Below are 14,505 nucleotides of genomic sequence, written 5' to 3'. Positions count from 1 at the left end.
AGGAGCGGCGACCGGGACCTGTTCAAGCAGACCAGAAACACACTGAACCGAGAGGTCAGGAAAGCCAGGAGGTGTTACGGGGAGAGCCTGGAGAGACACCTCTCTGCCAATCCTGATCCCTCAACAGTGTGGAAAGGCCTGCAGAGCATCACGGGCTTCAAGAAACGAACCCCCCGTCCTGTGGAGAGCCCAAGGCTCGCTGACCAGCTAAACAGGTTCTACTGCAGGTTTGATCGGTCCTCCCACACAACGGGACCTCCTGCAGCACAATCCACACAATCCACATACTCACCTCCCCCCACAACTGCTCTGTCCACACCTCCATCACCGTGGTCACCGACTCTCTCTCTTGCAGAGGCCGCGCCCGCACTCCAGATTCGCGAGGAGGAAGTGCGCCAGATGTTCCGGAGACAAAAGATCAGGAAGGCACCGGGCCCAGACGGCGTGTCACCTTCCTGCTTGAAAGTCTGCGCTGAGCAGCTGGCGCCCACCTTTGCACGGATCTTCAACCGTTCCCTGGAGCTGTGTGAGGTGCCCTCGTGCTTCAAGAGCTCCACCATCGTTCCAGTGGCCAAGAAGCCCGCCATCACAGGTATGAATGACTATAGACCTGTTGCACTGACATCTGTGGTCATGAAATCTTTCGAGAGGTTAGTACTGAACCACAGGCCCCCTGCTGGACCCCCTCCAGTTTGCCTATCGGGCAAACAGGTCGGTGGATGATGCGGTCAACATGGGACTGCACTACATCCTGCAACACCTGGACACCCCAGGAAAGTACGCCAGGATCCTGTTTGTGGACTTCAGCTCGGCGTTCAACACCATCGCTCCTGACATCCTCCAACAGAAGCTCATCCAGCTTGCGGTGCCTGCCTCCACCTGTCAGTGGATCACCAGCTTCCTGACCAACAGGAGACAGCGTGTGAGGCTGGGGAGCATCACATCTGACACCCTGACCACCAACACTGGAGCCCCTCAGGGATGCGTCCTCTCCACACTGCTCTTCTCCCTCTACACCGACGATTTCTCCGCAAGTGACTCTTCCGTGAAGCTCCTGAAGTATGCAGACGACACCACTCTCATCGGACTGATCCAGAACGGTGATGAGACTGCGTACAGACAGGAGGTGGAGCGGCTGGTCCACTGGTGCAGCCAAAACCACCTGGACCTGAACCCGCTCAAGACCGTGGAGATGACAGTGGACTTCAGGCGAGGCCCTTCACCACTTTCACCCCTCACTATCCGCAGTAATACTATTCTCTCATCAGACACCTTCAAGTTCCTGGGAACCACAATCTCTCGGGACCTGAAATGGACCGGCCACATAGACTCTGTCCGGAAGAAGGCCCAGCAGAGGCTGTACTTCCTGAGACAGCTCAAGAAGTTCAACCTGCCACGGGAGCTGCTGAAGACCTTCTACACTGCCATCATCCAGTCTGTCCTCTGCACCTCCATCACTGTCTGGTTTGGATCGGCCTCCAAACAAGACAAGCACAGACTGCAACGGACAATAAGGACTGCAGAAAAGATAATTGGAATCAACCTCCCATCTATCCAAGACTTGTACCTGTCCAGGACCAGGAAACGTGCAAGTAACATCTCAACAGACCCTTCGCACCCAGGTTGCAGCCTGTTTGAACTACTCCCCTCCGGACGCCGTTATAGAGCTCTGTACACTAAAACCAGCAGACACAGAGACAGCTTCTTCCCCCAGGCTGTCGCTCTGATGAACTCACACCACTCTTAGAGTCTCAGAGTCATTACTGTGCAATAACATCCCGCTTGCCACACCTTTTTTGTCTACACTGTTTGTACTATGTGTCCTCTCTGCATCCATTGCAGCCTGGTCATCCTAGAAGAGGGACCCTCCCATCTGTGGTCTCTTCTCAAGGTTTCTCATTTCCCCTAGCTGGAGTTTTGAGTTTTTCCTTGCCCTCTTGGGAGTTTAAGATCAGGGGGTGTTTGAGAATATCTTTCGTTCTTCACATGTCCTGAGTGTTGTTGTTAGTCACCTAAATGTTGAACAGAGGCTGTGATTTACCGAAGTCAAATTCCTTGTTTGGCACGCTCAAACATGGCGAATAAAAAACTCTTGAATCTTGAATCTTCAAATAGTGGGGCGCGGCGCGATGCCAGTGTGTGTGTGTTGGAATAATTTAAAGTGAAGCCTTGGCCTGCCAGACCTGGAGGCCTCGCCTTTATGAGTTTATCTTTTCTTTGATCTAGGTTCTTCCTTTTTAGTGATAGGGATGTCTTTTGATCCCTGTCAGCCATTTGTATCCTTCCTGTCCTTATGTTGTCTGTGTGTTTTTGTTCCCGTAAGAGGCCTTCACTAACAATGAGCAGGGCTTATTTGCATAGGTGACATGTTCTTTGTTTGATTCACAGGAACTTCATTCCTTTTAGTTAGCTGTAGGTTTGGTTCATAGATTGTAGTTGATCAGACCTGTTTTTCTTTGTTAAGGGTTATATACAGTTAGAAGTACTTGCATAAAAGTTATCCCATATTTACTCAATGTTTGTTTAAGGAACTGCATACCAGTTACCTCACGTTTGCTTAATGTGTGTTGAAGTGTTTAGGACAAGTTACTTATTATTGTGTGTTAATTTACCGAGTAGATAAAGTTAGCAAAGGTTTAGTTGCATTTGTTCCACAGCAGAGCGGCAATCAACGTGCTTCAAGGTATTTGATCACAGTCGAGGACGAGTCAGCCAACTGTGAGGGAAGACGGCTGCTTGAGGAAAGAGGACAGCCTCTGCGGGGGTCACGAGCCAACAATCAAGTGCTAATTCACACCACACTACATTCTTTAGCTAATCAACGTTGCTACAGACACAATCTCCCCTCCCTTAGTGTAGCAACGCCTCTGTAACGAGGGCAACCATAACATTAAAAAGAGGGACACGTGGAGTAAGGACTCAGGACTGATGGAGGTTGTAACTGAGATTGCTTTCTCTATCGTTCTCCTCGCGAGTAAACCTGTTCTGGTTGTCTTCTCCTCTTCATCCCAGCATGTGATTTAATGTCTGATCGCATTTAGACCTGACAGTGTGACCACGGGGAACATGCTTTTTTTGGCAGTACGAGATTAAAGGGTAATTAGGCAGCCACGGCAGGAGGTGGGAATGGTGGTATTATTGTAAGAGTATGCGCAGGGCGTATTCGCTCTATAGTGTAGGGCACACGGAACATACGCACACAGTACAGAGTAGGCGATAAAAAGTGCAGTGGGACACCATGGAGAAATATTATATAACAGGGTTGAGAAGAACGGAGGTTCGATTCCACCTCCGACCTTTCCTGTGTGGAGTTTGCATGTTCTCCCCATGCCCGCGTGGGTTTTCTCCGGGCACTCCAGTTTCTTCCCACATCCCAAAAACATGCTTGGCAGGCCGATTGAGCAGCCCAAATTGCCCCAAGGTCTGCGTGCGAGTGCGAATGGTTGTTCGTCTTTGTGTGCTGGCAACCGGTTCAGGGTGTCCCCCACCTACTGCTTGATGACTGCTGGGATAGCCTCCAGCACGCCCGCAACCCCCGTGGAGACAAGTGGCATAGAAAATGGATGGGATATATGGATTAGATTGCCGTATTTTCCGCAACATAAGGCACACTTAAGAACCTTTAATTTTCTCAAAAACCAAAGGTGCGCCTTTTAATAAGGTGCACCATTTGTGTGGAATTCCAAAATTTGTAGTTGTTTAATATGGCTTCCGCCACACAGAGAAGTAATATACTGTAGACCCTATGAACCAATCAGAGGACATGACGTTTTACGTTGATCGGGGCAGAAACCCAATCAGAGGACTGTACGTAATACGTTGCATACGTGCCTCCGCCGCCATTGATAAATAAATACAGGGGGTCCTCGGTTTACAACGTCGATCCGTTCCTATGTAAACCGACTTTTGATGTAAATCGGAACAGTAATAAAACAGTAATATAGTAATAGAATGAAACAGTACAGTAATAAATGTAATAAAATAAAACTCGGAACAGTAATAAAACGATACTGCCATAATAAAAATTAGAGACGACAAAGTCCAAAACAGCATACGTATACCATGCGAGTGGGTAACGCTGTCTTCGCAGCGTTTACCCCAGTGATAAAAATAACAGCTTTTGACCGTGTTATTGCATTGTGAATAGTGCGGCATGAGAGGGCACTGGTTAGCACTTATTCTCACGGGTCTGCTGTGAGAATTTGTAGCTCCCCTGTCACTTTGCCTAGGACCTGTTCAAATTTGCCACACTACCTGAGAAGACCCCCAGGAAGGCAAACAAAAAGTCAGTTGATGGCTAGGGCTCACGGTTTCAAAAATGGGAAGGGGGTACTTATTCTCACGGGGCTGCTGCGAGAATTTGTAACCCCCCCACCCCCACTCGTAACTTTACCTAGGAAGAGGGCAACCTGTTCAAATTTGCCACACTACTTGAAAATACCCCCAGGAAGACAAAGAAAAAGTCAATTGATGGCAAGGGCTCACCGTTTCAAAAATGGGAGGGGAGTACTTATTCTCACAAGGCTGCTGTGAGAATTTGTGTCTCTCCGAGTAATAAGGTTGGCGGATTTGCGATACAGTTTGTCAACACCCATGACCTTGTTTGGTTTGTCGCGCCCCAACGGATGTGATGTAATGGATAAAAAAAATACGTAATAGAAAACGGAGAAAACCGAATGGAGTTTAAAAAAAAAAAAAAAAAAAAAAAAAAAAAAAAAACACCAAACAGATCATAAAAGTATCTCTGGAGCACCGAGAGATATATATTACACTTTTCTACACTCTTGGAGACTCTAAATACACAAGAAAATTAATTTAAAAGCAAACATTTTCCACGACATGTGAAAAAAAAAATCATTAAACTATTGTATGGCCTAAATCACAGCACAGAAATTGGTATCATTGAACTTTTAAACATAAACGTTGACAACAATTTATTGGTCACATCGCTTGCGTCTGTACTTCTTGGTCAATAGTGTTTCAGATTAAGAGTGCAACTAAATATAGAAGCAGGTACTGTATGTGTGATCCACTTGCACGGTTTATCATTAAATGCTAGCATTGTACACAGGCAATCGCACAGAGCCAGAATTCTATTTCAATAATCAAACAAAATCGCGTAAATGTGCCGAGTTAAGAAGAATTTAATTGACATTTAAAGTGTATCAAAATGTCTGCCGCCTCTCACACAGCCGGTTGATGTGCTCTTTGGATTGGATTATCTCCAGCGACTTTATCCGCGTTCTGGTTAGCCCGCTAGTATTAGCTTGCGCTCTAATCCAAAAACGGCGACTGCCAGCAGTGTTTGCGTACATGCTAACACAGAGTTAGTACTACTCACCAATTTATCACGCCCAATCGTACAAGGCTGTGTTCAGCCCTCTATACTCCCAGCGTCCGAATCAAAGCGGGTGTTCAAATGTCTCCCCTCATCCCAACAGAGGCTGGAAGACTTCGCCAAATCCGAGGAGCGAGCGGCTATTGTTTACACCTGTGCCATGTCCGCGAAGTGCGCGAACAGCTTTCAATTGCTCCACCCAGCTGGTGCGATCAGAAAATGATTCTTCTTTCCGTGTAATACTTTGGTTGCACTCATGCACTATCAGACACTACACACTACACATACACCGTCAGGCAGGAAGTGGTGGAATGAATTTCAAAATAAAAGAAACCGCAGTGCAATTTAATTATAAAGGTTCTGAACTATGTCATAAACTATTTGACAGAAACGTCCCTGGACTGTTGTTTGAACATTCAATATCATAGTTGCCATTTTTGGGTTGTGAAAGATTGTTTAATGTTTGTTATTGAGCATTATGGGAAGTGTGAGGGCGGGAGGGGGGGGAGGGGCGGTTGGGCAGGAACGAGGGCGCGAGTGGGGAGCGGATGGGCGTGAGTTGTGGCAACCAGCAGCTCGTGTATGAATGTATAAGTTGTTGAGTTCAATAAAAAGCGACCATCGTTGACCACGTCGAGGGCATTACAATGGGGAGATTTGTTTTTTTTTTTGATCCGCGTGAAAAGTAGGGAGATTTTTTTTTTTTTCCATCTGAATATCGGCCCACAATTTCTTTGACCGCGGGGGGCGGAGGGGTTATTTGTCAACCAGGTTCTTTACCTGCGTGAAGCTGGACCCCCACTATTAGAGTGGTGCTCACTCTAACTTATTTTTGCAAGAACCACACGGGAGACAGTATGCCCTTTTTAAGCACTTGCAAGTGGAGAGTCATTCGTCGCTGTGCGTACAGCGATGATCGAATGAGGTCTGACTCAGGCCTATTGCAAGAACATTTTTATTGAGAGAAACAGGGTGGGGGTGAGAGTGGGGGTGAGAGTGGACAGGATGGGGTTGAAGCCCCTGGCCTGCTGGTCAAAACATAGCAGGGGTGTTAGAAAAATTGTATATATATGTTATCATGCGTTCTCTAATGAGTACTTAATAATGTTACTGCTCAATATGCTTGCTGCTTTGCCTTGCTTATTCTTATCTTGTGCAACAGAACAGAAGGATTACGGCTGGGTCGGGGCGAGATGATGGTTGTGTCAAACAAGATATTACTGACATCTCAGCGTCCACCAGAACAGATCGTGAAAACAACACGTCAAACGATGCGTCATGAACCTTCTGATCTTCCTTAAAGAACGTCACTTTCTCTTTTTATCTCTCGGTTTATTGCTTAAACTGTTTTGCTGATATAGCCATATCTGCACGCAACACTTTGTGCATTACTTTTTGTTTCTTTTCTTACGAGACGAAGCCCGCAATCTTTTTTCCCCCTTACCCTCAGGGGCTAATCGTCTCACACTGTGGGTAGGGCATTCCAAATAAAAAGAGCGAGGAGTGTAAACAGATTTTTTAGTGTAGTCAGATTGTAGAAAGCAATCTGTATCTCACTCCTCGCGAGAAAACTCAATATTCTACCTCACTTGTTTTTTGTCTGCTGATCTTTTATTCAGATATTCAGTTAGCACGTTGAACCTGACAAGGGGGTCTTTTACGACGTTGTGTAAACAGAACTTTGATTGCTTCCTCTGCAGCTGGTCAATCAGTTCAAAAGATCTTAGCACTTTGTTCTACTACTAGGACAAGCTAGGTTAATTATTACAGGTTACATTCCAACATGATCATAGGATCAAACGAATCTATCAATCCTAACACCCACCCTACGCAAAAGTTAAGGAAAATAGTCTGTTTCGGTTGTGCTTCGTTTGTGCTGGTTTGTGCCGTAAAAAAATGTGTTTGTGCAGCAACGGTTTTCTAGTTTTAAAAGATTATTTTATAGGTCATCCAGAGTTCACCCAGCCCCCTCGTCTGCTCAAAACGGACCCAAAATGGTACCATTCGTTTGTGCTTCGTTTGTGCTGGTTTGTGCTGCAAAAATTTTCGTTTTTGCTGCTACGGTTTTGCAGATATTACACATTTAGTTTATAGCGATGACGTCACCTAGCCCCCCATTTTCCTCCAAATGGACCCAAAATGGTACCGTTCGCTGGTGCTTCGTTTGTGCTGGCCTGTGCTGCAAAAAAAATAGTTTGTTCTGCTGCGGTTTCGTAGATATTACACATTTATTTTATAGCGATGATGTCACCCAGTCCCCCATTTTCCTCCATCCATCCATCCATCCATCCATCCATCCATCCATCCATCCATCCATCCATCCATCCATCCATCCATCCATCCATCCATCTTCCGCTTATCCGGGGTCGGGTCGCGGGGGCAGCAGCTTTAGGAGGGACTCCCAGACTTCCCTCTCCCCAGCCACTTCATCCAGCTCATCCCGGGGGATCCCAAGGCGTTCCAAGGCCAGCTGAGAGACATAGTTTCTCCGGCGCATCCTGGGTCGTCCCCGGGGTCTCCTACCGGTGGGACATGCCCGGAACACCTCCCCAGGGAGGCGTCCAGGAGGCATCCTAATAAGATGCCCGAGCCACCTCATCTGGCTCCTCTCAACGTGGAGGAGTAGCAACTCTACTCCGAGTCTCTCCCGGATAACCAAGCTTCTCACCCTATCTCTAAGGGAGAGCCCGGAAAACTCATTTCGGCCGCTTGTATCCGGGATCTCGTTCTTTCGGTCACGACCCATAGCTCGTGACCATAGGTGAGGGTAGGAGCGTAAATCGACCGGTAAATTGAGAGCTTTGCCTTTTGGCTCAGCTCTCTCTTCACCACAACGGACCGGTACAGGGTCCGCATTACTGCCGATGCTGCACCGATCCGCCTGTCGATCTCGCGCTCCATCCTCCCCTCACTCGTGAACAAGACTCCAAGATACTTGAACTCCTTCACTTGGGGCAGGATCTCATCCCCGATCCGGAGAGGGCATTCCACCCTTTTCCGATCGAGGACCATGGACTCGGATTTGGAGGTGCTGACCCTCATCCCGACCGCTTCACACTCGGCTGCGAACCGTTCCAGAGAGAGCTGGAGATCACGGCCTGAGGAAGCCAACAGCACCACGTCATCTGCAAAAAGCAGAGACGCGATGCTGAGGTCCCCAAACCGGACCCCCTCAACGCCTTGGCTGCGCCTAGAAATTCTGTCCATAAAAATTATGAACAGAATCGGTGACAAAGGGCAGCCTTGGCGGAGTCCAACCCTCACTGGGAACGAATCCGACTTACTGCCGGAAATGCGGACCAGACTCTGGCATCGGTGATACAGGGACTGAACCACCCTTATCAGTTGGCTCGGCACCCCGTACTCCCGAAGCACCCTCCACAGAACCTCCCGAGGGACACGGTCGAACACCTTCTCCAAATCCACAAAACACATGTTGACTGGTTGGGCGAACTCCCATGCACCCTCGAGGATCCTGCCGAGGGTGTAGAGCTGGTCCACTGTTTCACGGCCAGGAGGAACGCCACACTGCTCCTCCTGAATCCGAGGTTCGACCTCCCGACGGACCCTCCTCTCCAGCACCCCTGAATAGACCTTACCAGGGAGGCTGAGGAGTGTGAGTCATTGGAACACACCCTCCCGTCCCCCTTCTTAAAGAGGCGAACCACCACCCTAGTCTGCCAATCCAGAGGCACTGTCCCCCCCTGCCACCGAGGAGTTTTTTAACTACCTCAGTGACTTCGACCCCAGAGATTGGAGAATCCGCGTCAGAGTCTCCAGGTCCTGCTTCCTCAATGGAAGGCGTGTAGGTGGAATTGAGGAGGTCTTCGAAGTATTCTCCCCACCGACTCACGACGTCCCGAGTCGAGGTCAGCAGCACGCCATCCCCACTGTGAACAGTGTTGACATTGCACTGCTTCCCCCTCCTGAGACGCCGGATGGTGGACCAGAATTTCCTCGAAGCCGTCCGAAAGTCATTCTCTATGGCCTCACCAAACTTCTCCCACGCCCGGGTTTTTGCCTCAGCAACCGCCGAAGCCGCGTACCGCTTGGCCATCCGGTACCTGTCAGCTGCCTCCAGAGTCCCGCAGGCCAAAACGGCCCGATAGGACTCCTTCTTCAGCTTGACGGCATCCCTTACCGCCGGTGTCCACCAGCGGGTTCGGGGATTGCCGCCACGACAGGCACCAACGACCTTCCGGCCACAGCTCCGGTCGGCCGCCTCAACAATGGAGGCGCGGAACATGATCCACTCAGACTCAATGTCCGCCGCCTCCCCCGGGACGTGGGAAAAGCTCTGCCGGAGGTGGGAGTTGAAGCTCTTCCTGACAGGAGATTCTGCCAGACGTTCCCAGCAGACCCTCACAGAGCGTTTGGGTCTGCCAGGTCGGACCGGCATCTTCCCCCACCATCGGAGCCAACCCACCACCAGGTGGTGATCAGTTGACAACTCTGCCCCTTTCTTCACCCAAGTGTCCAAAACATGCGGCCGCAAATCCGATGACACGACTACAAAGTCGATCATCGAACCGCGTCCTAGGGTGTCCTGGTGCCAAGTGCACACATGGACACCCTTATGCTTGAACATGGTGTTCATTATTGAAAATCCGTGTCGAGCACAGAAGTCCAACAATAGAACACCGTTCGGGTTCAGATTGGGGGGGCCGTTCCTCCCAATCACGCCCTTCCAGGTCTCACTGTCATTGCCCACGTGAGCATTGAAGTCACCCAGTAGAACGATTGAGTCCCCAGAAGGAGCGCTCTCCAGCACTTCCTCCAGGGACCCCAAGAAGGGTGGGTACTCTGAGCTGCCGTTTGGTGCATAGACACACACAACAGTCAGTCTGTTCCTGGGAACCACAATCTCTCGGGACCTGAAATGGACCGGCCACATAGACTCTGTCCGGAAGAAGGCCCAGCAGAGAGTGTACTTCCTGAGACAGCTCAAGAAGTTCAACCTGCCGCGGGAGCTGCTGAAGACCTTCTACACTGCCATCATCCAGTCTGTCCTCTGCACCTCCATCGCTGTCTGGTTTGGATCGGCCTCCAAACAAGACAAGCACAGACTGCAACGGACAATAAGGACTGCAGAAAAGATAATTGGAATCAACCTCCCATCTATCCAAGACTTGTACCTGTCCAGGACCAGGAAACGTGCAAGTAACATCTCAACAGACCCTTCGCACCCAGGTTGCAGCCTGTTTGAATTACTCCCCTCCGGACGCCGTTATAGAGCTCTGTACACTAAAACCAGCAGACACAGAGACAGCTTCTTCCCCCAGGCTGTCGCTCTGATGAACTCACACCACTCTTAGAGTCTCAGAGTCATTACTGTGCAATAACATCCCGCTTTCCACACCTTTTTTGTCTGTTCCAAAACATTAATTCTTACATTAATTAATTAACAAACCAGCACAAATGAAGCACAAACGAATGGTACCATTTTGGGTCCATCTGGAGGAAAATGGGGGGCTAGGTGACGTCATCGCTATAAAATAAATGTTACACAAACGAATGTTTTTGCAGCACAAACCAGCATAAACAAAGCACAAATGAACGGTACCATTTTGGGTTCATTTTGAGCAGATGGGGGGCCGGGTGAACTATAAAATGATGACCTATAAAATAATCTTTCATAACTAGAAAACCGTTGCTGCACAAACGAAAACATTTTGTGGTTCGTTTGTGCTGGTTTGTGCCGCAAAAACGTTCGTTTGTGCTGCTACGGCATTGGTCACCAAACTACGGCCCGCTGCTACGGTTTCGTAGATGTTACACATTTAATTTATAGCGATGACGTCACTCAGCCCCCCATTTAACTCCAAATGGACCCAAAATGGTACCGTTCGTTTGTGCTTCGTTTGTGCTGGTTTGAGCCGCAAAAAGTTTTGTTTGTACTGCTACGGTTTTGCAGATATTACACATCTAATTTATAGCGATGACGTCACCGTATTTCGTCGCGAATTTCAAGCTCCTGGAATGCCCCTGATGCAGGACGAAAACAAGGTAAATATGCTCTTAGCCTTTTTTTGTTTTGTTTTGTTTAGCTTACAGAAAACTTTCACTGCGGGAAATGGCTTTTAGTACGAGGATATTTCTGTAAATATGTTTTTATCGAGCTCATTGATTAATTTCCTTGTTATAAATAAGCCTATATGATAATTATTTTAAATTACATCAGATGTGAAAAAGGCTCACCGCAACCTAAATACCTGGTGAGTCTATGTCCATTCCAAAACATTAATTAATGCAACAATGAATCCATGTATGTGAAGTTGATGACAGCCAGAAAAAGAAACTTGAAAACGTGAAAAAATAACTTTATATGTCAAAGGAAACATTATCAACACTGTTTTTCAACAATTCAAACAATGCATCACTGCACTGTGTAGAACACAGCATGTTGGAAGATCTTAGTATTTACTGATGCTGCTTTCACTCCACTTGCCAGGTCATCATACAACTCCCAGGCATATGCAGTCCTCCTGCAGTATGCCACATAATGCCCAAGAGAATCCTGGGTCAGTCCTGGTTCAAAGGCAATGACTGCTCTCAAAATAAAAGTCTTCTCCTTTAGCTCCAGACTGGAGGGAAATTCAAGCAAGGCAACTTCCTTGCAACTGCTACCAAGGTCAGTGTCAATCCACACAAACTCTCCCAGATTGTAGCTGTGAGTAACATTTCCCTGAACACAGAGCCTTGCCTGTACTGTTGTCCTGTGTTTTGAATGCAGAGGGACACTGGGAAGGATTTTCAATTGGCCTGAGGCATAGAGAATCAGGAAGACTGAGTCCCTCTTCAGCAGCAGTCTGAAGATAAGCCATGCCACAGGTCTGCAGGGCAGCAATGTTTGTACAAACAAGTGAAACTTGCCTTGTTACTTGTTGGCTTAAACTACAGTACTATGAGGAGCATTGTTTTATCAAATACACACTTGGAATATTCCTCATTACGCTCTCAATTACAGTGGAGATGTGGCATTGTGCATCAATTTGGAGAGCACCAGAGGTCAGGAGGACAGGTTTGAATATTTCCCCCAGTGGTTCTGCTCTCTGAGTATACCTGTGGGTTCACACCCTGTGTTGTGATGGTTTTCACAAGGTGGAGGAATTGGTTCCCACATTCATAGTTCAGAACAGTCTTTTCAAATGAAAAACTTTCACAGAAAGAACAGTATAAGCATTGAATGACAGCATCAAATGCACAAGTGTTAAGCACAGACACTTTTGATGTGCGAAGTTTAACAGGCTGTTGACGGTTCCCGTTTTTCAACAATGGTACCTTGACTTTTTTCCAGCCCATGTGTGTATCAATATGCAGCCATTCAGGACAAGGAGAGAGATATGAAGTTATCTTTCTTCAAACAGAAAAAATACATAAATAAATAATAATAATAATACATAAGTAAATAAATCAATAAAGAATGTTCGAAAAGGAGTAGGAAGAAGCATAGCTTTTTAGATTCCTACCCCTTTCTCACTTTATCCATTAAACCAATGATTCAACATATACTGTAATTCTACAACGTGTTAAGTAGACACACTTTCACACTTATTTTTCTGTTTCATTTTTACTTGTGTGTAGGCCTTTGGCACTTTTAGCCTTTGTACCCGCTAAACAACATATTTTTGTACATTCTTTTAAACTGGTGAATATTTGGACTTTGCTTGAGTTCTTCACTTAGATTGTTCCATAGTTTGACCCCAGTTATAGTGATACAGAAACGTTTTAAGGTTGTTCTTATGATTAAGATTTTAAAGTTGTGATTCCCCCTTAACTTATAACCTCCCTCCCGATTCCTAAATAAGTTTTGGATATTTTCTTGTAGTTGTTTTGCTTTTGCCCTATACATGATGATTGCTGTTTGATAAGATGCTATGTCAGTGAATTTCAATAGTTTGGATTGTATGAAAAGTGGATTTGTGTATTCCAAGTAGTTGACTTTATGAATAGTCCTTATTGCTCTTTTCTGCAGAATGATAAGTGGCTGTAGTGAAGTTTTATAAGTATTCCCCCAAACCTCAGCACAGTAATGCAAATAGGGCAAGACAAGAGAACAATAAAGTGTACGAAGTGAATGATAATCCAGTAATTCTTTTGCTTTGTATATGACTGCCATGCTTCTTGAAATTTTAGACTTTACGTTTTTGATGTGTGGCTTCCAACTCAGCCTGTCATCTATTATAACCCCAAGAAATTTGTTTTCCTGCACTCTTTCAATTTCAGTCTCATCTATTTCTATTCGTATCTTTATGTTCGCTTTGCCAAATACCATAAACTTGGTCTTACTTACATTTAATGATAATTTGTTCCAGTCGAACCACATTTTAATTTTTTTCATTTCCTCATTCAACACTGATTCCACTTGTTGGATGTTATCACCTGAACAAAAGATATTTGTGTCATCTGCAAAATTGACGAGTTTTAGTTCTTTAGAGACTTTGCACTTGTCATTTATATACAAAATAAATAATTTAGGGCCTAAAACTGACCCTTGTGGAACACCACAAGCTATGTCCAAATATCCAGAGCAGTGATTACCCAACTTTACATACTGTTGCCGTTCTCGCAGATAATCCTTTATCCAGTCTAATACAAATCCCCTTATCCCATATTTTTCTAATTTATTGAATAGTATATTATGATTAATTGTGTCAAAAGCTTTTTTGAGGTCAATGAAAACTCCCACTACATGTCGTTTGTCTATTGCATCTGTGATTTCCTCGATTGATTCCATTAATGCCTGTGCTGTTGATCTGTTTACTCTAAAACCATATTGGTTCTCTGCAAATAATTTATGTTTTTCCAAAAATCCATCCATTCTACTTTTAAAAAGCTTTTCCAATATTTTTGAGAGTTGTGGCAATATTGAGATAGGTCTGTAGTTTGTAAAGTTGTTTTTGCTCCCAGTTTTATAAAGAGGAATGACCTTAGCAATTTTCATCTTCTTTGGGAATGTACCAGTTAAAAATGACAAGTTACAGATGTACACAAGTGGCTTTGAAATCTCCTCAATGATTTGCTTAACTAACATCATATCAATCCCATTGCAGTCGGTAGATGTTTTATTTTTGCATTGTTTTACTATGTTAATGATTTCATTTTCATCAACTGCCTTCAAAAACATTGAGTGTGTCAGGCTGGGAACAAGGCGGAGGACTCGGATG

The 14,505-nt window shown here is 46.1% G+C and overlaps 1 protein-coding gene across 5 annotated transcripts in view; it reads right to left on the bottom strand.

Moving 5' to 3' along the window:
• The window catches only part of LOC125988695 (dnaJ homolog subfamily C member 5), a 69,856-nt gene extending 64,209 nt beyond the window's left edge, over positions 1-5,647 (bottom strand). For 4 of the 5 annotated variants that reach the window (XM_049754323.1, XM_049754320.1, XM_049754321.1 and 1 more), the window contains exon 1: positions 5,342-5,647. The gene's annotated coding sequence lies outside the window, so the exon portion shown is untranslated. The remainder of the gene's footprint in view (positions 1-5,341) is intronic. The other variant, XM_049754317.1, reaches the window with a different exon arrangement.
• Between the last annotated feature and the right edge of the window lie 8,858 nt (positions 5,648-14,505).

The sequence above is a fragment of the Syngnathus scovelli genome, chromosome 2 (assembly GCF_024217435.2).
Source record: "Syngnathus scovelli strain Florida chromosome 2, RoL_Ssco_1.2, whole genome shotgun sequence".
Classification (NCBI taxonomy): Eukaryota; Metazoa; Chordata; class Actinopteri; order Syngnathiformes; family Syngnathidae; genus Syngnathus; species Syngnathus scovelli.
This window is presented reverse-complemented; position numbering and strand designations above follow the sequence as displayed.